At 42.3% G+C, this 25523-nt stretch overlaps 1 pseudogene; it reads right to left on the bottom strand.

Moving 5' to 3' along the window:
- Nucleotides 1-1081: 1081 nt before the first annotated feature.
- LOC133702733 (uncharacterized) overlaps nucleotides 1082-25523 on the bottom strand; it is a 148720-nt pseudogene continuing 124278 nt past the window's right edge.

The following is a 25523-nucleotide window of genomic DNA, read 5'->3' as shown; positions in this document are numbered from 1 at the left end:
TTTTAATGGCCCAAAAAGCTTTGTGTTCAAGCTCCACCGGTAGATGACATGCTTTTCCATAAATCATCCTATAAGGTGACATTCCTATAGGTGATTTGTAAGCAGTCCGATAAGCCCAAAGTGCATCACCAAGTCGTAGACTCCAATCTCGCCGGTTAGGTTGCACTGTCTTCTCCAAAATGGACTTGATTTCTCGATTTGAAATTTCAGCTTGGCCATTCGTTTGAGGATGGTATGCTGTGGAAGTTCGATGAGTCACATGATATTTGCGTAACAATGCTTCCATTGAACGATTGCAAAAATGAGTGCCACGATCACTAATGATAGCTTTAGGGATTCCAAACCTGTCAACTATGTGAGTCCTGACAAAATCTAAAACAACCTTAGCATCGTTAGTTCGTGTGGCTTTCGCCTCAATCCATTTGGACACATAATCAACAGCAAGAAGGATATAAAGATTGCCAAAAGAAGAAGGAAATGGACCCATAAAATCAATACCCCAAACATCAAAAATTTCACTCACAAGAATATTTGTTAAAGGCATTTGATTCTTGTGAGTGATATTACCTGTTTTTTGGCATTTTTCACATGATTTGCAAAAATGATATGCATCCTTAAAAATAGAAGGCCAATAAAAACCACTTTCAAGTACCTTGTGGGCCGTTCTTTTTGCTCCAAAATGCCCACCACAAGAATGAGAATGACAAAAGGTAAGAATGGAATGAAATTCATCTTGTGGTACACATCTCCTAACTACTTGATCCACACAAAATTTCCACAGATAAGGAGTATCCCAAAAATAATATTTAGCATCAGCTCGTAACTTGTCTTTTTGGGATGTAGACAAACCTGGAGGGAATTCTTTGGTGACTAAATAGTTCACCAAATCAGCATACCATGGTCTTGTAGAGGAATGTAACACATACAACTGCTCATCGGGGAATGTCTCTCTTATTGTTTCGGTTTGTATATCCTCAGTCCTTAGTCGGCTCAAGTGATCAGCCACATGATTTTCGGCACCTTTTTTGTCTTTGATCTCAAGATCAAATTCTTGTAAAAGCAAGATCCACCTAATCAATCTTGGTTTGGACTCCTTTTTCTTCAAAAGATACCTTAAAGCTGCATGATCAGTAAAAACTATGACTTTTGTACCAAGTAGATATGACCTAAATTTTTCAAGAGCAAACACCACTGCAAAAAGTTCCTTCTCAGTTGTATGGTAATTGCATTGTGCACCGTCCAACATGCGGGAAGCATAGGCGATAACATGCAAATTCTTCCCAATTCTTTGCCCAAGGACAGCCCCTACCGCATAGTCACTTGCATCACACATTATCTCAAAATGCTCATCCCAATTTGGTGGTTGGATGATAGGGGCAGATGTGACACGCCTCTTAAGCTCATCATGGGCATCTTTACATGCTTGATCAAACACAAAATCCACTTCTTTGGCTAATAGTTTGCACAAGGGTGCTGTAATCTTTGAGAAATCTTTAATAAAGCGTCGATAGAAACCTGCATGGCCAAGAAAAGAACGAATTTCCCTCACGCAGGAGGGGTAAGGCAATGATGAAATAACGTCTATTTTAGCTTTATCAACCTCTAATCCACGTGAAGACACAACATGCCCAAGAACTATTCCTTGTTCTACCATAAAATAACACTTCTCATAGTTTAAGACAAGGTTAGTTTCAATGCACCTTTTCAAGATCAAAGATAAATTTTCTAGACATTTATCAAAAGAATCACCATACACCGTGAAATCATCCATGAAAACCTCAATTATTCTTTCAACATAGTCAGAAAAAATACTCATCATGCATCTTTGAAAAGTTGCAGGTGCATTACAGAGACCAAAGGGCATTCTCCTATATGGATATGTACCAAATGGACATGTAAATGTAGTCTTTTCTTGATCCTCAGGATTAATAACAATCTGATTGTATCCACTATATCCATCAAGAAAGCAATAAAAAGACTTACCTGCTAGGCGTTCAAGCATTTGATCCATGAATGGTAATGGAAAATGATCTTTGCGTGTAGCAAGATTTAGCTTTCTGTAATCAACACACATTCTCCATCCACTCGAGATGCGAGTAGGAATGAGCTCATCATTTTTGTTTTTCACCAACGTGATTCCGGTCTTTTTAGGCACCACATGGATTGGCGCAACCCATTTACTGTCCGTGATAGGATAAATGACTCCTGCATCTAACAGTTTTAAAATTTCAGCTTTCACTACCTCCATCATAGGCGGGTTCAACCTCCTTTGCATTTCCCTTGTTGGTTTCACATTGTCCTCCAATAGTATGTGATGCATACACATTGAGGGACTAATGCCCTTGATGTCAGCTAAAGTCCATCCAATGGCCGTCTTGTGATCACATAACAATTTCACAAGTTTTTCCTCTTGCGTATTTGTCAAACCTGATGCTATAATAACGGGAAGTGTATTGTTTTCGCCAATGAATACATATTCAAATTATCGGGCAAAGGTTTCAATTCTAACTCGGGTGCCTGTAAAATAGATGGCAAAAGCTTTTTATGTGAGAGTACTAAATCAACAAAGACATTACCATGGGGAACAGTTTGCAATGATTGCAAAGCCAATGCTGATTCGTGCACGTTTTGGGGAACACATATGTGCCTCTCCATCTCTTCTATCTCGGTAAAATCATAGCCATAGCTCAAAGCTACGCTTAATCCATCCTCACAATCAAAATCAAAAACTTGCTGCACACACTTATCAACTTGGTCATAGCATGTGATAGAATAAACATTGCTATAAGGATATTTCATTGCATCATGAAAATTAAATTCAATCTTTTCATCTCCTACTTCCATAGACAAAGTATCCTTACCACAATCTATCCTTGTATTGGCAGTTTTCAAGAATGGTCTCCCAAACAATATAGGAGTGCTGTTTGATGAATCACAAGAATCATGTTCCATATCAAGAATATAAAAGTCGCATGGAATGACCAAACTATCAATCTTAACTAGGACATCTTCTATCACACCAAGTGGGTAAACAAAACTACGATCCGCAAGTTGTATTACAATGCTAGTTTTATTCAAAGGCTCAAGACTAAGAGAATCATAAACATGTTTGGGCATAACACTAATGGATGCACCTAAATCGCATAAAGCTCTTTTAAAACTAGCATTACCAATAACACATGGGATAGTAAACGCACCTGGGTCTTTTTGTTTCAAAGGCAGATTCTTTTGAACAACGGCAGATACAACTTCACCCATACTTACCGTTTCATGACCTTTCAGTTTGAAAGCTCTCTTAGTAGTACACAACTCCTTCAAGAATTTTGCATACTTGGGAATTTGCTTGATAGCATCAAGCAAAGGAATGTTGAGTTCTACTTTCTTGAAACCTCTAAAATCTCTTTTTCTTTGTCCTCTTTCTTTGACCTAGAAGAACTCACAGGAAAGGGTGGAATTGTTTTAAAACTGGAAGTCATTGATTGAGGACTTACCTTTAGAGTGTTGGTCGTGGTTTCAATTTGTGAAGGAGAAGGATGTTTCTTTTTTGTACTCAATTCAGTTTCTATCTCTTCTTCTTCCTCCATCTCAATTTGTTTCGACCTTTTCTCTTCAAGTTCTTTCCCACTTCGCAGCATGATCGCACTAACATTCTCTTTTGAATTCAATGCTTGGGAGGGCAATTTTCCATTCATTTGTGCTTCCAATTTCCCCACACTTGAAGCTACTTGCCCCATTTGCTTCTCCAAGTTGTGAATACTTGACCTTGTTTCCTGTTGAAAAGACATGACATTTTGTTGCAAGGTCACAGTGTTAGAAGCCAAAGTTTTCATCATCTCACGAAGATCATCACTGGATGACGACCCCATAACATTGGAGTTTGTGAATGAAGGGGGTTGTCTTGCTTGATAATTCTGTTGGGGCTGAAATCCATGGGGATGGAATTGTCGGCCTTGATTGCCTTGTTGAGGCTGGTTCCCATACCGTAGGTTGGGATGATCTCTCCATCCAGGATTGTACGTGTGGGAAAAAGGATCATACTTACGCTGAGGTTGTCCATTGAATGCTCCATCAACTGCATTAGCTTGTTCAATGTAATCTTCTTGCATTGTTGGGCACATATCTGAAGCATGTCCTTGTAAGGAGCATATGCTACAAACTTTCACCTGCTGTACATTGCCACAAGCCAAAGAACGCACAAGAGAAGTAAGATCATTAACTTTATTCTCAAGGTTAGAAATACTTATCTCATTTACTCGTTTATTTGCAAAGTCTCCACGAGTGCCAAACTGTTTCGAGTTGGCTGCCATGTTTGAGATCAATTGGCGTGCAGCCTCGGGTGTCTTATCTACCAATGCCCCTCCACTTGCAGCATCAATGATACTACGGTCAGTAGGCATCAATCCTTCATAGAAATATTGAATGAGCAGCTGATCGGGTATTTGATGATGAGGGCATTGAATGCACAGTTGCTCAAATCTTTCCCAATACTCGGAAAGTGTCTCTCCATGAGATTGTCGAATCCCACATATTTCTTTCCTTATGTTGGCAACTCGAGATGCTGGGAAATACTTCTCAAGGAAGATCTTCTTCATGCCATTCCACGTTCCAATTGAACCTGGGAGAATGGAGAAAAGCCATACCTTTGCTGCCCCTTTTAAAGAGAAAGGGAAAGCTTTCAACTTAACCTGTTCTTCATCAACTCCATTCGGTTTCATGCCAACGCAAACCATATGGAATTCCTTGAGATGAGTATGAGGATCTTCTCCTGCAAGACCATTGAAAGTTGGTAGCAAATGTATAAAACCAGATTTGAGCTCAAAGTTTACATTATTGTCGATGTTTATGCACAATGGCTGATTTTCCATGTTAGGAGCAGCAAGCTCCTTGAGTGTTTGTTGTCGTGCAACAGCCATGGTGTTAAGGCGAGCTTCCTTTCGTAACCTGCGTAAAGTTTTTTCTATTTCGAGATCCAAATGCACTTGAATTTGATTAGTAGAACGGGTTACTGGCATAAATCATCAAGAAAATTCAAAATAAACCAACCACACAAGAGATCGAAAACAATGCAAATTGTACGAAAATCCTACGGTAGAAAACAAAAACTGCCTAAAAACCCTAGAAAACAGCGGAATTTGGCCTCGATAGGGTGGGGCTAGTGGTTTACCACAAGTCCTGTTTAGAACGTCATTTCCCTTCAGGAAACAAATGGCCGATACCTAATTCCACCAAAAAATCTGTTTTGAACAGTACCGCTGCCGTAATGAACAGTACCGCAGCAAACAAAAATTCTGTTTTTTTTTTTTTTCAGAAAAAGAAATAACAATCACAGCAAATAAAAATAATAGCACAAGAATCAACTAAAATTACTTCCCCGGCAACGGCGCCAAAATTTGTTGCGATGTCGCGGTCGCACAAATTAATTACCCTAGCTTCAAACACAACACACAAGATAGTATAGAGCAAGCAAGGGGTCGATCCCACGAGGAAGATTCAAGTCAGATTTTTATGCTAGATGATATGCAATTTGGGGGGGGGGGTTGGACGTTATCTAGGCTAAAGCAAAAGAAAACAGAAAACTATCAAACTAAATTTAATAAAATCAGAAAATTATCAAGAGAACAAACCTTGGTCACAAGCACACATCCACCTACAGAAATCAGAACTGATCATGGAAATGAAACATCAATTTATATTCTGAATATTTATCTCTTCTTAACATTGGTTAGTTAACGGATCCGCCGTATAACTAGCCCTAACCATCAAACAACCACAGTGTCCGCACTAGTAATTTAATTCAATGGCAGCCTTAAGAACTAGATAAGTTGATTAATCAAGAAAACATAACTGTCCGCAGTCTATGTTTGATTTGATTGAATGTTCTCCCTAAGATTAATAACGTAGATCCGCCACAATTATTAAACTCAGTTGCTTCACAAGTTCATATACCACAACTCCGGTTTTGATATCAAACTTAACAATAGATTGTCTACAATAATAACTTAGAGTCCGCTCTAGCAATTAAAATAAACAATCATAGGAAAAATAAGCATAGGAGAACAAACATATTCATCATATAAACTAAAAAGAAAAGGTAAAATAAATCTCACAGTTCTTGAAATCCGAAGGTTTCCGTGTCCTTGCAACCAAGAAAAAGTGTTTAGCCTTGCATGTTTGTTGAACAACTAATCAAAAAGAAGGAAGAATGCATAATTTAGGGTTTCTTAGAGGAAGGGGGCGTTTTTCTCTCCTTGGCTGGCTGCTCCCCTTCTCTTCTCTCATTCTTTTTATATCCTAGGAAACCCTAGGTCTCTATTTTACAAAATAGTCCTCCATTAAGTAGACTGTTTACATTTAAGTACTTCAATAACTATTTTCCTAAAAAGGAGAAATAGCCTTGCATGAAATCTTCAAGCTTTGATTTAGAGGAGCTAAATTGCTGAAATAAAAACTTGGATATCGGTTTAAATGCTTCGGAATGTCATTTGGACTCGTTTCTTCACGAAACCTGTTTGCTGGCAGAATTCAGATGTCATCTTTGAAAAATCATATCTCCCTCATATGACATCGTTTTTGGCTGAAATTTTGAGCGTTTATATAACTTTGAGTCATGAATCCAACAAAATTTAGTTTGCATCAATTGGACTTCTGTAGCTCCAGATATTCAAGTTGGAATGGCCAAAGGTCAACACTGGCAGATTGCGAGATTTGACTTTGAAGGCTGCGATTTCCATGCTCTTCCTTATTTTATTTTCTTGCCTTAGATTTCCAGAAAGGTATGGATGTTACCTTTTTAATTCCACTGGAATCACTTCATTTCAACCTCTAGAGCTCACGCTCTGCACAAAACATCGACTGAAGGTCAAATCTGCCAATTATCTCCAATTTACTCCTTTTTGCATCTTTCATCCAAAAGTGCCTTCAAAACATAAAACAAAGAATATCAAGGCATTTTATATATAAAACATAGGCAAAACACTAGTTAAATGTGGGTGAAACTATTGAATAATATGGTTGCATCATATAACATACTCTTAAAGATGATTTTTGGGACACCGGGTTCTCAGTTTTTCTCAACGGTTTCTCAGTGAGCAGTACTTTATGTGGAAGAAGATTTCAGCGTTAACCGTAGAATTGGGCTTCATGGATGATTTTTGGGTTCCGGGGACCTAGTTTTTGTCAATGGTTTCTCAGGTAGCAGTAGTCTATGTGCGCTGAAGATTTCAGCGTCTGGCGTAGAAAAGGCTTTTGATGATGATTTTCGGACACCGGTTCTCAGTTTTCTCAACGGTTTCTCAGTAAGCAGTACTTTATGTGGAAGAAGATTTCAGCGTCAGCCGTAGAATTGAGCTTCTTGGATGATTTTTGGGTTCCGGGGACCTAGTTTTAGTCAATGGTTTCTCAGGTAGCAATAGTCTATGTGCGCTGAAGATTTCAGCGTCTGGCGTCGAACAGGGTTTTGAGGATGATTTTTGGAACACCGGGTTCTCAGTTTTTCTCAACGGTTTCTCAGTAAGCCGTACTTTATGTGGAAGAAGATTTCATCGTCAGCCGTAGAATTGGTCTTCGTGGATGATTTTTGGGTTCCGGGGACCTAGTTTTCGTCAATGGTTTCTCAGGTAGCAGTAGTCTATGTGCGCAGAAGATTTCAGCGTCTGGCGTAGAAAAGGCTTTTGAGGATGATTTTCGGACATCGGTTCTCAGTATTGCTCAACGGTTTTCTCAGTAAGCAGTACTTTATGTGGAAGAAGATTTCAGCGTCAGCCGTAGAATTGGGCTTCTTGGATGATTTTTGGGTTCCGGGGACCTAGTTTTCGTCAATGGTTTCTCATGTTGCAGTAGTCTATGTGCGCTGAAGATTTCAGTGTCTGCCGTATAACATACTCTTAAAGATGATTTTTGGGACACCGGGTTCACAGTTTTTCTCAACGGTTTCTCAGTGAGCAGTACTTTATGTGGAAGAAGATTTCAGCGTTAACCGTAGAATTGGGCTTCATGGATGATTTTTGGGTTCCGGGACCTAGTTTTTGTCAATGGTTTCTCAGGTAGCAGTAGTCTATGTGCGCTGAAGATTTCAGCGTCTGGCGTAGAAAAGGCTTTTGAGGATGATTTTCGGACACCGGTTCTCAGTTTTGCTCAACGGTTTTCTCAGTAAGCAGTACTTTATGTGGAAGAAGATTTCAGCGTCAGCCGTAGAATTGGGCTTCTTGGATGATTTTTGGGTTCCGGGGACCTAGTTTTCGTCAATGGTTTCTCATGTTGTCGTAGTCTATGTGTGCAGAAGATTTCAGTGTCTGCCGTATAACATACTCTTAAAGATGATTTTTGGGACACCGGGTTCTCAGTTTTTCTCAACGGTTTCTCAGTGAGCAGTACTTTATGTGGAAGAAGATTTCAGCGTTAACCGTAGAATTGGGCTTCATGGATGATTTTTGGGTTCCGGGGACCTAGTTTTTGTTAACGGTTTCTTAGTAAGCAGTAGTCGATGTGCGGAGAAGATTTCAGCGTCTGGCGTAGAAAAGGCTTTTGATGATGATTTTCGGACACCGGTTCTCAGTTTTTCTCAACGGTTTCTCAGTAAGCAGTACTTTATGTGGAAGAAGATTTCAGCGTCAGCCGTAGAATTGAGCTTCTTGGATGATTTTTGGGTTCCGGGGACCTAGTTTCCGTTAACGGTTTCTTAGTAAGCAGTAGTCGATGTGCGGAGAAGATTTCAGCGTCTGGCGTAGAACAGGGTTTTGAGGATGATTTTTGGGACACCGGTTTCTTAGTTTTTCTCAACGGTTTCTCAGTAAGCAGTACTTTATGTGGAAGAAGATTTCAGCGTCACTCGTAGAATTGGGCTTCTTGGATGATTTTTGGGTTCCGGGGACCTAGTTTCCGTTAACGGTTTCTTAGTAAGCAGTAGTAGATGTGCGGAGAAGATTTCAGCGTCTGGCGTAGAACAGGGTTTTGAGGATGATTTTTGGGACACCGGGTTCTTAGCTTTTCTCAACGGTTTCTCAGTGAGCAGTACTTTTTGTGGCAGAAGATTTCAGCATCAATCGTAGAATTGGGCTTCTTGGATGATTTTTGGGTTCCGGGGACCTAGTTTCCGTTAACAGTTTCTTAGTAAGCAGTAGTAGATGTGCGGAGAAGATTTCAGCGTCTGGCGTAGAACAGGGTTTTGAGGATGATTTTTGGGACACCGGGTTCTTAGTTTTTCTCAACGGTTTCTCAGTAAGCAGTTCTTTATGTGGAAGAAGATTTCAGCGTCAGCCGTAGAATTGGGCTTCTTGGATGATTTTTGGGTTCCGGGGACCTAGTTTCCGTTAACGGTTTCTTAGTAACCAGTAGTAGATGTGCGCAGAAGATTTCAGCGTCTGGCGTAGAACAGCGTTTTGAGGATGATTTTTGGGACACCGGGTTCTGAGTTTTTCTCAACGGTTTCTCAGTGAGCAGTACTTTATGTGGCAGAAGATTTCAACGTCAACCATAGAATTGGGCTTCTTGGATGATTTTTGGGTTCCGGGGACCTAGTTTTCATGAACGGTTTCTCAGTAAGCAGTAGTCTATGTGCGCAAAAGATTTCACCGTCTGCCGTAGAACTAGGTTTTCAGGATGATTTTTTGGACACAGGTTGCTCAGTTTTTCTCAACGGTTTCTCAGTGAGCAGTACTCTATGTGGAAGAAGATTTGAGCGGCAGCCGTAGAATTGGGCTTCTTGGATGATTTTTGGGTTCCGGGGACCTAGTTTTCGTCAACGGTTTCTCAGGTAGCAGTAGTCTATGTGGGCAGAAGATTTCAGCGTCTGGCGTAGAACAGGGTTTTGATGATGATTTTTGGGACACCGGGTGCTCAGTTTTTCTCAACGGTTTCTCAGTCAGCAGTACTTTATGTGGAAGAAGATTTCACCGTCAGTCGTACAAATTGGGCTTCTTGGATGATTTTTGGGTTCCGAAGACCTAGTTTTCGTCAACGATATCTCAGGTAGCAGTAGTCGATGTGCTGAGAAGATTTCAGCGTCTGGCGTAGAACAGGCTTTTGAGGATGATTTTTGGACACAGGGTTCTCAGTTTTTCTCAACGGTTTCTCAGTGAGCAGTACTTTATGTGGAAGAAGATTTCAGCGTCAGCCGTAGAATTGTGCTTCTTGGATGATTTTTGGGTTCCGGGGACCTAGTTTTAGTCAATGGTTTCTCAGGTAGCAATAGTCTATGTGCGCTGCAGATTTCAGCGTCTGGCGTAGAACAGGGTTTTGAGGATGATTTTTGGAACACCGGGTTCTCAGTTTTTCTCAACGGTTTCTCAGTGAGCCGTACTTTATGTGGAAGAAGATTTCATCGTCAGCCGTAGAATTGGGCTTCGTGGATGATTTTTGGGTTCTGGGGACCTAGTTTTCGTCAATGGTTTCTCAGGTAGCAGTAGTCTATGTGCGCAGAAGATTTCAGCGTCTGGCGTAGAAAAGGCTTTTGAGGATGATTTTTGGACACCGGTTCTCAGTTTTGCTCAACGGTTTTCTCAGTAAGCAGTACTTTATGTGGAAGAAGATTTCAGCGTCAGCCGTAGAATTGGGCTTCTTGGATGATTTTTGGGTTCCGGGGACCTAGTTTTCGTCAATGGTTTCTCATGTTGTCGTAGTCTATGTGTGCAGAAGATTTCAGTGTCTGCCGTATAACATACTCTTAAAGATGATTTTTGGGACACCGGGTTCTCAGTTTTTCTCAACGGTTTCTCAGTGAGCAGTACTTTATGTGGAAGAAGATTTCAGCGTTAACCGTAGAATTGGGCTTCATGGATGATTTTTGGGTTCCGGGGACCTAGTTTTTGTTAACGGTTTCTTAGTAAGCAGTAGTCGATGTGCGGAGAAGATTTCAGCGTCTGGCGTAGAAAAGGCTTTTGATGATGATTTTCGGACACCGGTTCTCAGTTTTTCTCAACGGTTTCTCAGTAAGCAGTACTTTATGTGGAAGAAGATTTCAGCGTCAGCCGTAGAATTGAGCTTCTTGGATGATTTTTGGGTTCCGGGGACCTAGTTTCCGTTAACGGTTTCTTAGTAAGCAGTAGTCGATGTGCGGAGAAGATTTCAGCGTCTGGCGTAGAACAGGGTTTTGATGATGATTTTTGGGACACCGGGTGCTCAGTTTTTCTCAACGGTTTCTCAGTAAGCAGTACTTTATGTGAAAGAAGATTTCAGCGTCAGCCGTAGAATTGGGCTTCTTGGATGATTTTTGGGTTCCGGGGACCTAGTTTTCGTCAACGGTTTCTCAGGTAGCAGTAGTCTATGTGGGCAGAAGATTTCAGCGTCTGGCGTAGAACAGGGTTTTGATGATGATTTTTGGGACACCGGGTGCTCAGTTTTTCTCAACGGTTTCTCAGTCAGCAGTACTTTATGTGGAAGAAGATTTCACCGTCAGTCGTACAAATTGGGCTTCTTGGATGATTTTTGGGTTCCGAAGACCTAGTTTTCGTCAACGATATCTCAGGTAGCAGTAGTCGATGTGCTGAGAAGATTTCAGCGTCTGGCGTAGAACAGGCTTTTGAGGATGATTTTTGGACACAGGGTTCTCAGTTTTTCTCAACGGTTTCTCAGTGAGCAGTACTTTATGTGGAAGAAGATTTCATCGTCAGCCGTAGAATTGGGCTTCGTGGATGATTTTTGGGTTCTGGGGACCTAGTTTTCGTCAATGGTTTCTCAGGTAGCAGTAGTCTATGTGCGCAGAAGATTTCAGCGTCTGGCGTAGAAAAGGCTTTTGAGGATGATTTTTGGACACCGGTTCTCAGTTTTGCTCAACGGTTTTCTCAGTAAGCAGTACTTTATGTGGAAGAAGATTTCAGCGTCAGCCGTAGAATTGGGCTTCTTGGATGATTTTTGGGTTCCGGGGACCTAGTTTTCGTCAATGGTTTCTCATGTTGTCGTAGTCTATGTGTGCAGAAGATTTCAGTGTCTGCCGTATAACATACTCTTAAAGATGATTTTTGGGACACCGGGTTCTCAGTTTTTCTCAACGGTTTCTCAGTGAGCAGTACTTTATGTGGAAGAAGATTTCAGCGTTAACCGTAGAATTGGGCTTCATGGATGATTTTTGGGTTCCGGGGACCTAGTTTTTGTCAATGGTTTCTCAGGTAGCAGTAGTCTATGTGCGCTGAAGATTTCAGCGTCTGGCGTAGAAAAGGCTTTTGATGATGATTTTAGGACACCGGTTCTCAGTTTTCTCAACGGTTTCTCAGTAAGCAGTACTTTATGTGGAAGAAGATTTCAGCGTCAGCCGTAGAATTGAGCTTCTTGGATGATGTTTGGGTTCCGGGGACCTAGTTTCCGTTAACGGTTTCTTAGTAAGCAGTAGTCGATGTGCGGAGAAGATTTCAGCGTCTGGCGTAGAACAGGGTTTTGAGGATGATTTTTGGGACACTGGGTTCTTAGCTTTTCTCAACGGTTTCTCAGTGAGCAGTACTTTTTGTGGCAGAAGATTTCTGCGTCAACCATAGAACTGGGCTTCTTGGATGATTTTTGGGTTCCGGGGACCTAGTTTTCATGAACGGTTTCTCAGTAAGCAGTAGTCTATGTGCGTAGAAGATTTCACCGTCTGCCGTAGAACTAGGTTTTCAGGATGATTTTTTGGACACAGGTTGCCCAGTTTTTCTCAACGGTTTCTCAGTAAGTAGTACTCTATGTGGAAGAAGATTTGAGCGTCAGCCGTAGAATTGGGCTTCTTGGATGATTTTTGGGTTCCGGGGACCTAGTTTTCGTCAACGGTTTCTCAGGTAGCAGTAGTTTATGTGGGCAGAAGATTTCAGCGCCTGGCGTAGAACAAGGTTTTGATGATGATTTTTGGGACACCGGGTGCTCAGATTTTCTCAACGGTTTCTCAGTAAGCAGTACTTTATGTGGAAGAAGATTTCACCGTCAGTCGTAGAATTGGGCTTCTTGGATGATTTTTGGGTTCCGGAGACCTAGTTTTCGTCAACGGTATCTCAGGTAGCAGTAGTCGATGTGCTGAGAAGATTTCAGCGTCTGGCGTAGAACAGGCTTTTGAGGATGATTTTTGGACACAGGGTTCTCAGTTTTTCTCAACGGTTTCTCAGTGAGCAGTACTTTATGTGGAAGAAGATTTCAGCGTCAGCTGTACAATTGTGCTTCTTGGATGATTTTTGGGTTCCGGAGACCTAGTTTTAGTCAATGGTTTCTCAGGTAGCAATATTCTATGTGCGCTTCAGATTTCAGTGTCTGGCGTAGAACAGGGTTTTGAGGATGATTTTTGGAACACCGGGTTCTCAGTTTTTCTCAACGGTTTCTCAGTAAGCCGTACTTTATGTGGAAGAAGATTTCATCGTCAGCCGTAGAATTGGGCTTCGTGGATGATTTTTGGGTTCCGGGGACCTAGTTTTCGTCAATGGTTTCTCAGGTAGCAGTAGTCTATGTGCGCAGAAGATTTCAGCGTCTGGCGTAGAAAAGGCTTTTGAGGATGATTTTCGGACACCGGTTCTCAGTTTTGCTCAACAGTTTTCTCAGTAAGCAGTACTTTATGTGGAAGAAGATTTCAGCGTCAGCCGTAGAATTGGGCTTCTTGGATGATTTTTGGGTTCCGGGGTCCTAGTTTTCGTCAATGGTTTCTCATGTTGCAGTAATCTATGTGCGCAGAAGATTTCAGCGTCTGCCGTATAACATACTCTTAAAGATGATTTTTGGGACACCGGGTTCTCAGTTTTTCTCAACGGTTTCTCAGTGAGCAGTACTTTATGTGGAAGAAGATTTCAGCGTTAACCGTAGAATTGGGCTTCATGGATGATTTTTGGGTTCCGGGGACCTAGTTTTTGTCAATGGTTTCTCAGGTAGCAGTAGTCTATGTGCGATGAAGATTTCAGCGTCTGGCGTAGAAAAGGATTTTGATGATGATTTTCAGACACCGGTTCTCAGTTTTCTCAACGGTTTCTCAGTCAGCAGTACTTTATGTGGAAGAAGATTTCATCGTTAGCCATAGAATTGGGCTTCTTGGATGATTTTTGGGTTCCGGGGACCTAGTTTTCGTTAACGGTTTCTCAGTAAGCAGTAGTCTATGTGGGAAGAAGTTTTCAGCGTCTGGTGTAGAACAGGGTTTTGAGGATGATTTTTGGGACACCGGGTTCTCAGTTTTTCTCAACGGTTTCTCAGTAAGCCGTACTTTATGTGGAAGAAGATTTCATCGTCAGTCGTGGAATTGGGATTCTTGGATGATTTTTGGGTTCCGGGGACCTATTTTTCGTCAACGGTTTCTCAGGTAGCAGTAGTCTATGTGCGCAGAAGATTTCAGCGTCTGGCTTAGAAAAGGCTTTTGAGGATGATTTTCGGACACCGGTTCTCAGTTTTTCTCAACGGTTTCTCAGTAAGCAGTTCTTTATATGGAAGAAGATTTCAGCGTCAGCTGTAGAATTGGGCTTCTTGGATGATTTTTGGGTTCCGGGGACCTAGTTTCCGTTAACGGTTTCTTTGTAAGCAGTAGTAGATGTGCGGAGAAGATTTCAGCGTCTGGCGTAGAACAGGGTTTTGAGGATGATTTTTGGGACACCGGGTTCTCAGTTTTTCTCAACGGTTTCTTAGTGAGCAGTACTTCATGTGGAAGAAGATTTCAGCGTTATCCGTAGAATTGGGCTTCTTGGATGATTTTTGGGTTCCGGGGACCTAGTTTTCGTTAACGGTTTCTCAGTAAGCAGTAGTTCATGTGGGAAGAAGATTTCAGCGTCTGGTGTAGAAGAGGGTTTTGAGGATGATTTTTGGGACACCGGGTTCTTGGTTTTTCTCAACGGTTTCTCAGTAAGCAGTACTTTATGTGCGCTGAAGGTTTCAGCGTCTGGCGTAGAATAGGGTTTTGAGGATGATTTTTGGGACACCGGGTTCTGAGTTTTTCTCAACGTTTTCTCAGTGAGCAATACTTTATGTGGAAGAAGATTTCATCGTCAGCCGTAGAATTGGGCTTCTTGGATGATTTTTGGGTTCCGGGGACCTAGTTTTCGTTAACGGTTTCTCAGTAAGCAGTAGTCCATGTGGGAAGAAGATTTCAGCGTCTGGTGTAGAATAGGGTTTTGAGGATGATTTTTGGGACACCGGGTTCTTGGTTTTTCTCAACGGTTTATGAGTAAGCAGTACTTTATGTGGAAGAAGATTTCAGCGTCAGCCGTAGAATTGGGCTTCTTGGATGATTTTTGGGTTCCGGACACCTAGTTTTGGTCAACGGTTTCTCAGGTAGCAGTAGTCTATGTGCGCAAAAGATTTCAGCGTCACCGTAAAATTGGACTTCTTGGATGATTTTTGGGTTCCGGGGACCTAGTTTTTGTCAACGGTTTCTCATGTAGCAGTAGTCTATGTGCGCAGAATATTTCACCGTCTGCCGTAGAAGATACTCTTAAAGATGATTTTTGGGACACTGGGTTCTCAGTTTTTCTCAAAGGTTTCTTAATGAGCAGTACTTTATGTGGAAGAAAATTTCAACGTTAGCCGTAGAATTGGGCTTCTTAGATGATTTTTGGGTTCCGGGGACCTAGTTTTCGTTAACGGTTTCTCAGTAAGCAGTAGTCTATGTGGGAAGAAGTTTTCAGCGTCTGGTGTAGAACAGGGTTTTGAGGATGATTTTTGGGACACCGGGTTCTTGGTTTTTCTCAACGGTTTCTCACTAAGCAGTACTTTATGTGGAAGAAGATTTCAGCGTTAGCCATAGAATTGGGATTCTTGGATGATTTTTGGGTTCCGGGGACCTAGTTTTTGTCAATGGTTTCTCAGGAAGCAGTAGTGTATATGCGCAGAAGATTTCAGCGTCTGGCGTAGAACAGGGTTTTGAGGATGATTTTTGGGACACCGGGTTCTCAGTTTTTCTCAACGGTTTCTCAGTAAGCAGTACTTTATGTGGATGAAGATTTCAGCGTCAGCCGTAGAATTGGGCTTCTTGGATGATTTTTGGATTCCGGGGACCTAGTTTTGGTCAACGGTTTCTTAGGTAGCAGTAGTCTATGTGCGCAGAAGATTTCAGTGTCACCGTAAAATTGGGCTTCTTGGATGATTTTTGGGTTCCGGGGACCTAGTTTTTATCAACGGTTTCTCAGGTAGCAGTAGACTTTGTGCGTAGAAGATTTCAGCGTCTGCCGTAGAACATACTCTTGAAGATGATTTTTGGGACACCGGGTTCTCAGTTTTTCTCAACGGTTTTTCAGTGAGCAGTACTTTATCTGGAAGAAGATTGCAGCGTCAACCGTAGAATGGGGCTTCTTGGATGATTTTTGGGTTCCGGGGACCTACTTTTTGTCAACGGTTTCTCAGGTAGCAGTAGTCTATGTGCGCTGAAGATTTCAGCGTCAGCCGTAGAATTGGTTTTTCAGGATGATTTTTGGGACATCGGGTGCTCAGTTTTTCTCAACGGTTTCTCAGTGAGCAGTACTTTATGTGGAAGAAGATTTCAGCGTCAGCCGTAGAATTGGGCTTCTTGGATGATTTTTGGGTTCCGGGGACCTAGTTTTCGTTAACGGTTTCTCAGAAAGCAGTCTATGTGAGCAGAAGATTTCTGCGACTGGCGTAGAACTAGGTTTGGAGGATGATTTTTAGGACACCGGGTACTCAGTTTTTCTCAACGGTTTCTCATGCAGCAGTACTCTATGTGGAAGAAGATTTCAGCGTTGGGCGTAGAATTGGGCTTCTTGGATGATTTTTGGGACACTGGGGACTCAGTTTTTCTTAACGGTTTCTCAGTCAGCAGTACTCTATGTGCGGAGAAGATTTCAGCGTCACCAGTAGAACTGGGTTTCTAGGATGATTTTTGGGTTCCGGGGACCTAGTTTTCATCAATGGTTTCTCAGTAACGAGTAGTCCATGTGCGCAGAAGATTTCAGCGTCAGCCGTAGAACTGGGTTTTAAGGATGATTTTTGGGACACTAAGGAATCAGTTTTCGTCAACATTTTCTCATGCAGCAGTATTCTACGTGGCAGAAGATTTCAGCGTCAGCCGAAGAATTGGGCTTCTTGGTTGATTTTTGGGTTCCAGGGAGCTAGTTTTTGTCAACGGTTTCTTAGAAAGCAGTCTATGTGCGCAGAAGATTTCAGCGACTGGCGTAGAACTAGGTTTGGAGGATGATTTTTGGGACACCAAGTACTCTATGTGGAAGAAGATTTCAGCGTCTGCCGGAGAATTAGGCTTCTTGGATGATTTTTGGGTTCTAGGGAGGTAGTTTTTGTCAACGGTTTCTTAGAAAGCAGTCTATGTGCGCAGAAGATTTCAGCGACTGGCGTAGAACTAGGTTTGGAGGATGATTTTTGGGACACCAAGTACTCTATGTGGAAGAAGATTTCAGCGTCGGCCGGAGAATTAGGCTTCTTGGATGATTTTTGGGTTCTAGGGAGGTAGTTTTTGTCAACGGTTTCTTAGAAAGCAGTCTATGTGCGCAGAAGATTTCAGCGACTGGCGTAGAACTAGGTTTGGAGGATGATTTTTCGGACACCGGGGACTCATTTTTCGTCAATGGTTTCTCATGTAGCAGTACTCTATGTGGCAGAAGATTTCAGCGTCACCCATAGAACTGGGTTTCTAGGATGATTTTTGGGACACCGGGGACTCACTTTTCGTCAACAGTTTCTCATGCAGCAGTACTCTATGTGGCAAAAGATTTCAGCGTCAGCCGTAGAATTGGGCTTCTTGGATGATTTTTTGGTTCAGGTGACCTAGTTTTCATCAACGGTTTCTCAGTAAGTAGTAGTCAATGTGCGTAGAAGATTTCAGCGTCACTCGTTGAATTGGGTTTTTAGGATGATTTTTGGGACACCGGGGACTCACTTTTCGTCAACGGTTTCTCATGCAGGAGTACTCTACGTGGTAGAAGATTTCAGCGTCAGCCGTAGAATTGGGCTTCTTAGATGATTTTTTGGTTCCGGGGACCTAGTTTTCATCAACGGTTTCTCTATAAGCAGTAGTCTATGTGCGCAGAAGATTTTAGCGTATGTCGTAGAACTGGGTTTTGAGGATGATTTTTGGGACACCGAGTACTCAGTTTTTCTCAACGATTTCTGAGTAAGCAGTACTCTATGTGGAAGAATATTTCAGTGTCAGCCGTAGAATTGGGCTTCTTGGATGATTTTTGGGTTTCGGCGACCTAGTTTTTGTCAACGGTTTCTCAGTAAGCAGTGGTCCATGTGCGCAGAAGATTTCAACGTCAGCCATAAAACTCGGTTTTTAGGATGATTTTTGGGACAACAGGGATTCAGTTTTCGTGAACGGTTTCTCATGTAGCAGTACTCTACGTGGCAGAATATTTCAGCGTCAGCCGTAGAAGTGGGATTCTTGGATGATTTTTAGGTTGCGGGACCTAGTGTTTGTCAACGGTTTCTTAGAAAGCAGTAGTCTATGTGCACAGAAGATTTCAGTGTCTGTCATAGAACTGGGTTTTGAGGATGATTTTTGGGACACTGGGTATTCAGTGTTTTCTCAACGGTTTCTGAGGAAGCAATACTCTATGTGGAAGAATATTTTAGCGTTAGCCGTAGAATTGGGCTTCTTGGATGATTTTTGGGTTCTGGAGACCTAGTTTTCGTCAACTGTTTCTCAGGCAGCAATAGTCTATGTGAGCAAAAAATGTCAACCTCTACCGTAGAACTGGGTTCTTAAATTATTTTTTTGTCCGCAGGGACGCTGTTTTTGTCAGTGGTTTTTGAGTCAGTAGTGGTCTATGTCTATTAAAGATTTCAGCGTCAGCCGTAGAACTAGGTTTCGAGGATGATTTTTGGGACAACAGGGCCTTAGTTTTCGACAATGGTTTCTCAGTCAACTATAGTCTATGGGTGTTGAAGATGTCAGCGTCTGCCGTAGAACTGGGCATCTTGGATTATTTTTTGGTCCGCAGGGACTCTGTGTTTGTTAATGTTTTTTTGAGTCAGCAGTAGTCTATATAGACTAAAGATTTCAGCATCAGTCGTAGAACTTGGTTTGGAGGATGATTTTTGAGACACTAGGGGCTCACTTTCGTTAAAGGTTTCTCAGTCACTAGTATTCTATGTGCGCTAAAGATGTCAACGTCAGCTGTAGAACTAGGCATCTTGGATTATTTTTGGGTCCCAGGGACCTAGTTTTCGTCAACGGTTTCTCAATCATGAGTAGTCTATGTGCGCTGAAGATGTAAGCATCGGCCTTAGAACTAGGCATCTTGGATGATTTTTAGGTCAGCATGGATGCAATTTTTGTCAACGGTTTTTGAGTCAGTTGTAGTCTATGTAAACTGAAGATTTCAGCGTCCGCCGTAGAACTAGGTTTCGAGGATGATTTTTGGAAGACCAGGGGCTCACTTTCGTCAACGGTTTCTCAATCACCAGTAGTCTATGTGCGCTGAAGATGTCAACGTCAGTCGTAGAACTGGGCATCGTGGATGATTTTTGGGTCCTAGGGACCTAGTTTTTGTCACGGTTTCTGAGCCAGCGGTAGTCTATGTCCATTGAAGATTTCAGCGTCAGCCTTAGAATTGGGTTTCGAGAATCATATTTGGGACAATAGGGACTTAGTTTTTGTCAATGTTTTCTTAGTCAGCATTAGTCTATATACGTTATAGATGTCAGCGTCAGCTGTAGATCTGGGTTCTTGGATTTTTTTGGTCCATAAGGACACCGTTTTTGTCAATGGTTTTTGAGTCAATAGTGGTCTCTATCCACTGAAGATTTAAGCGTCGACCTCAGAACTTGGTTTCAAGGATGATTTTTGCGACAGCAGGGACTCAGTTTTCGACAACAATTTCTCAGTCTGTAGTAGTCTATACGCGCTGAAATGTCAGCCTCAGCCATAGAACTGGGTTCTTGGATTATTTTTTGGTTCGTAAGGACGTCGTTTTTGTCAATGGTTTTTGAGTCAGCAATGGTCTATGTCCACTGAAGATTTTAGCGTTAGACATAGATCTGGGTTTCGCGGATGATTTTTGGGACAGCAGGCACTCAGTTTTCGACAACGGTTTCTTAGTTAGTAGTAGTCTATATGCACTAAAGATGTCAGCGGCAGCCATAGAACTAGGCTTCTTGGATGATTTTTGGTTCCCAAGGACTCAGTTTTTGCCAATGGTTTCTAAGCAAGCAATAGTCTATGAAGACTTAAGATTTCAGTGTCAGCCGTATAACTGGGTTTCGAGGATGATTTTTGCAACAGCAGGGACTTAGTTTTCATCAACGGTTTCTCAGTCAGCAGTAGTCTATGTGTGCTGAAGATGTCAGCGTCGGCCATAGAACTAGGCATCTTGGATGATTTTTAGGTTCGCAGGGACTTTGTTTTTGTCAACGGTTTTTGAGTAAGCAGTAGTCTATGTAGAAAGAAGATTTCAGCGTCAACCATAGAACTAGGTTTTGAGGATGATTTTTGGGACAGTAGGGACTCTGTTTTCATCCATGGTTTCTCAGTTATTATTAGTCTATATGCGTTGAAGATGTTAGCGTAATCCGTAGAACTGGGCTTCTTGGATTTTTTTTGGTCCGTATGGACGCCATTTTTGTCAATGGTTTTTGTCCATTAAAGATTTTAGCGTAGAACTAAGTGTTGTTGATGATTTCTAGGTCGGCAACGAGTCATTTTTCAGCATCCACTGTAGTAGTGGGTTCTGGTAATGATTTCTAGGTCAGCTGCAACCCAGTTTTCATCAACGATTTCTGAGTCAGCAGAATTCTATGTGTGCTGAAGATTTCAGCATCAGTCATAGAAGTGGGTTTCAAGGATGATTTATTGGTTGGCAACGACTCTGTTTTCGCCAACGAGTCAGTAGTTGTCTATATGCGCTGAAGATTTCAGCGCCCACCGTAGTACTGGATTCTGGTGATGATTTCTCGATCGCCACCAACTTAGTTTTCATCAACGATTTCTTAGTCAGAAGTTGTCTAGGTGCGCTGAAGACTTCAGCGTCAGCCGTAGATCTCAGTTCCGATGATGATTTCTACGTCGGAAACAAGTCATTTTTCATCAACGATTTCTTAGTCAGCAGAAGTCTATGTGCGTTAAAGATTTCAGAGTCAGCCGTAGAAGTGAGTTTAAGGATAATTTCTTGGTCGGCAGTGACACAGTTTTTGTCAACAGTTCTTGAGTGAGGAGTAGTCTATGTGCGCTGAAGATTTCAGCGTCAGCAGTAGAAGCGGGTTTCAAGGATGATTTCTTGGTCGGCAGCGACTCTGTTTTCACTAATGATTTATTAGTCAGTAGTAGCCTTGGTGCGCTGAAAATTTCAGTGCCCACTGCAGTACTCGGTTCTAGTAATGATTTCTTGGTCGGCGGCGACCTAGTTTTCATCAATGATTTCTTAGTCTGAAGTAGTCTTGGTGCGCTGAAGATTTCAGCGTTAGCCTTAAAGCTTGATTCCGATGATGATTTCTACATCGGCAACGAGTCATTTTTCATCAACGATTTCTTAGTCAGAAGTTGTCTAGGTGCGCTCAAGTTGTCAGCGTCAGCCATAGAGCTCGTTTCCGATGATGATTTCTACATCGGCAACGAGTCATTTTTCATCAACGATTTCTGAGTCAGCAGAAGTCTATGTGCGCTGAAGATTTCAGCGTCAGCTGTAGAAGTGGGTTTCAAGGATGATTTTTTGGTCGGCACCAACTCTGTTTTCGCTAACGATTTATGAGTCAGCAATAGTCTATGTGCGCTGAAAATTTCAGTGCCCACTGCAGTACTGGGTTCTGGTAATGATTTCTTGGCCGGCTGCGACCCAGTTTTCATCAATGATTTCTGAGTCAGCAGCAATCTAGGTGGGCTGAAGATTTCAGCGTCAACCGTAGAACTGGGTTCCGGTGATGATTTCTGGATCGGCAGCAACCCAGTTTTCATCAATGATTTCTTAGTCTGAAGTAGTCTTGGTGCGCTGAAGATTTCAGCGTTAGCCGTAAAGCTTGATTCCGATGATGATTTCTACATCGGCAACAAGTCATTTTTCATTAACGATTTCTGAGTCAGCAGAAGTCTATGTGCGCTGACGATTTCAGCGGCAGCCGTAGAAGTGGGTTTCAAGGATGATTTCTTGGTCGGCACTGACTTTATTTTCGCCAAGGATTTATGAGTCAGCAGTAGTCTATGTGCGCTGAATATTTCAGCGCCCACCATAGTACTTGGTTCAGATGATGATTTCTAGGTCGGTTGGGACCTAGTTTTCGTCAATGATTTCTGAATCAGCAATAGTCCAGGTGGGCTGAAGATTTCAGCGTCAACTATAGAACTGGGTTCCGGTGATGATTTCTGGATCGACAACAACTCAGCTTTCATCAACGATTTCTGAGCCAGCAGTAGTCCAAGTGCCCTGAAGATTTCAGTGTCAACCATAGAGTTCGGTTCCGATGATGATTTATAGGTCGGCGACGAGTCATTTTTCATCAACGATTTCTGAGTCAGTAGAAGTCTATGTGCGCTGACGATTTCAGCGGCAGCCGTAGAAGTGGGTTTCAAGGATGATTTCTTGGTCGGCATCGACTTTATTTTCGCCAATGATTTATGAGTCAGCAGTAGTCTATGTGCGCTGAAGATTTCAGCGCCCACCATAGTACTTGGTTCAGGTGATGATTTCTAGGTCGGCTGGGACCCAGTTTTCTTCAATGATTTCTGAGTCAGCAGTAGTCTAGGTGGGCTGAAGATTTCAGCGTCAACTGTAGAACTGGGTTCCGGTGATGATTTCTGGATCGACAACAACTCAGTTTTCATCAACGATTTCTGAGCCAGCAGTAGTCTAAGTGCCCTAAAGATTTCAGTGTCAACCATAGAGTTCGGTTTCGATGATGATTTATAGGTCGGCGACGAGTCATTTTTCATCAACGATTTCTGAGTCAGCAGAAGTCTATGTGCGCTGACGATTTCAGCGGCAGCCGTAGAAGTGGGTTTCAAGGATGATTTCTTGGTCGGCACCGACTTTATTTTCGCCAATGATTTATGAGTCAGCAGTAGTCTATGTGCGCTAAAGATTTCAGCGCCCACCATAGTACTTGGTTCAGGTGATGATTTCTAGGTCGGTTGGGACCCAGTTTTAGTCAATGATTTCTGAGTCAGCAGTAGTCTAGGTGGGCTGAAGATTTCAGCGTCAACCATAGAACTAGGTTCCGGTGATGATTTCTGGATCGACAATAACTCAGTTTTCATCAACGATTTCTGAGCCAGCAGTAGTCTAAGTGCCCTGAAGATTTCAGCGTCAACCATAGAGTTCGGTTCCGATGATGATTTATAGGTCGTCGAAGAGTCATTTTTCATCAACGATTTTTGAGTCAGCAGAAGTCTATGTGTGCTGAAGATTTCAGCATCAGTTGTAGAAGTGGGTTTCAAGGATGATTTCTTGGTTGGCACCGACTCTGTTTTCATCAACAGTTTCTGAGGGAGGAGTAGTCTATGTGCGCTGAAGATTTCAATGCCCACCGTAGTACTGGATTCTGGTGATGATTTCTAGATCGCCACCAACTTAGTTTTCATCAACGATTTCTTAGTCAGAAGTTGTCTAGGTGCGCTGAAGACTTCAGCGTCAGCCGTAGATCTCAATTCCGATGATGATTTCTATGTCGGAAACGAGTCATTTTTCATCAACGATTTCTTAGTCAGCAGAAGTCTATGTGCGTTAAAGATTTCAGAGTCAGCCGTAGAAGTGAGTTTAAGGATGATTTCTTGGTCGGCAGTGACACAGTTTTTGTCAATAGTTCTTGAGTGAGGAGTAGTCTATGTGCGCTGAAGATTTCAACGTCAGCAGTAGAAGCGGGTTTCAAGGATGATTTCTTGGTCGGCAGCGACTCTGTTTTCACTAATGATTTATTAGTCAGTAGTAGCCTTGGTGCGCTGAAAATTTCAGTGCCCACTGCAGTACTCGGTTCTAGTAATGATTTCTTGGTCGGCGGCGACCTAGTTTTCATCAATGATTTCTTAGTCTGAAGTAGTCTTGGTGCGCTGAAGATTTCAGCGTTAGCCGTAAAGCTTGATTCCGATGATGATTTCTACATCGGCAACGAGTCATTTTTCATCAACGATTTCTAAGTCAGCAGAAGTCTATGTGCGCTGAAGATTTTAGCGTCAGTTGTAGAAGTCGGTTTCAAGGATGATTTCTTGGTCGGCACCGACTCTGTTTTCGCCAACGATTTATGAGTCAGCAGTAGTGTATGTGCGCTGAAGATTTCAGTGCCCACTGTAGTACTGGGTTCCGATAATGATTTCTTGGTCGGCCGCGACCTAGTTTTCGTCAATGATTTCTGAGTCAGCAGTAGTCTAGGTGGGCTGAAGATTTCAGCTTCAACCATAGAACTGGGTTCCGGTGATGATTTGTGGATCGGCAGCAACTCAGTTTTCATCAATGATTTCTTAGTCAAAAGTAGTCTAGGTGCGCTGAAGATTTCAACGTAAGTCGTAAAGCTCGATTCCAATGATGATTTCTACATCGGCAACGAGTCATTTTTCATCAACGATTCCTGAGTCAGCAAAAGTCTATGTGCACTGAAGATTTCAGCGTCAATCGTTGAAATGGGTTTCAAGGATGATTTATTGGTCGGCACCAACTCTGTTTTCACCAATGATTTATGAGTAAGCAGTAGTCTATGTGCGCTAAAGATTTCAGTGCCCACCATAGTACTGGGTTCCGGTGATGATTTCCTGGTCGCCTGCGACCTAGTTTTCATCAATGATTTCTCTGTCAGCAGTAGTCTAAGTGCGCTAAAGATTTCAGCGTCAACTGTAGAACGGGGTTCTGGTGATGCTTTCTGGATCGGTAGCAACTCAGTTTTCATCAACGATTTCTTAGTCTGAAGTAGTCTAGGTGTGTTGAAGATTTCAGCGTCAGCCGTAGAGCTCGGTTATGATGATGATTTCTACGTCGGCAACGAGTCATTTTTCGTCAATGATTTCTTTCAATGATGATTCCTTGGTCGACAGCGACTCTGTTTTCGCCAACGATTTATGAGTCATCATTAATTTAGGTGTGCTGAAGATTTCGGCATCTGCCGTAGTACTAGGTTCCGATGACGATTTCTGTTTTGGCAAGGACCTAGTTTTCATCAACGATTTCTGAGTCAGCAGTAGTCTAGGTGCGCTGAAGATTTCAGCGACAGCCGTAGAGCTCAGTTCTGATGATGATTTCTACGTCGGCAAGGAGTCATTTTTCATCAATGATTTCTGAGTCAGTAGAAGTCTATGTGTGCTGAAGATTTTAGTGTCAGCCGTAGAAGTGGGTTTCAAAGATGATTTCTTGGTCGGCAGCGACTCTATTTTCGCCAACAATTTATGAGTCATTAGTAGTCTAGGTGAGCTGAAGATTTTAGTGTCAGCCATAGTACTAGGTTGCGATGATGATTTCTGGGTCTGCAGGGACCCAGTTTTCGTCAATAATTTCTGAGTCAGCAATAGTCTAGGTGCGCTGAAGATTTCAGTGTCAGCCGTAGAACTAGGTTCTGATGATGATTTCTACATCGGCTACGAGTCATTTTTCATCAATGATTTCTGAGTTAGCAGATGTCTATATGTGCTAATGATTTCAGCGTCAGTTGTATAAGTGGGTTTCAAGGATGATTTCTTGGTCGACAGCAACATAGTTTTCGTCAACAGTTTCTGAGTCAAGAGT

This window comes from Populus nigra, chromosome 9, assembly GCF_951802175.1.
Source record: "Populus nigra chromosome 9, ddPopNigr1.1, whole genome shotgun sequence".
NCBI lineage: Eukaryota > Viridiplantae > Streptophyta > Magnoliopsida > Malpighiales > Salicaceae > Populus > Populus nigra.
This window is presented reverse-complemented; position numbering and strand designations above follow the sequence as displayed.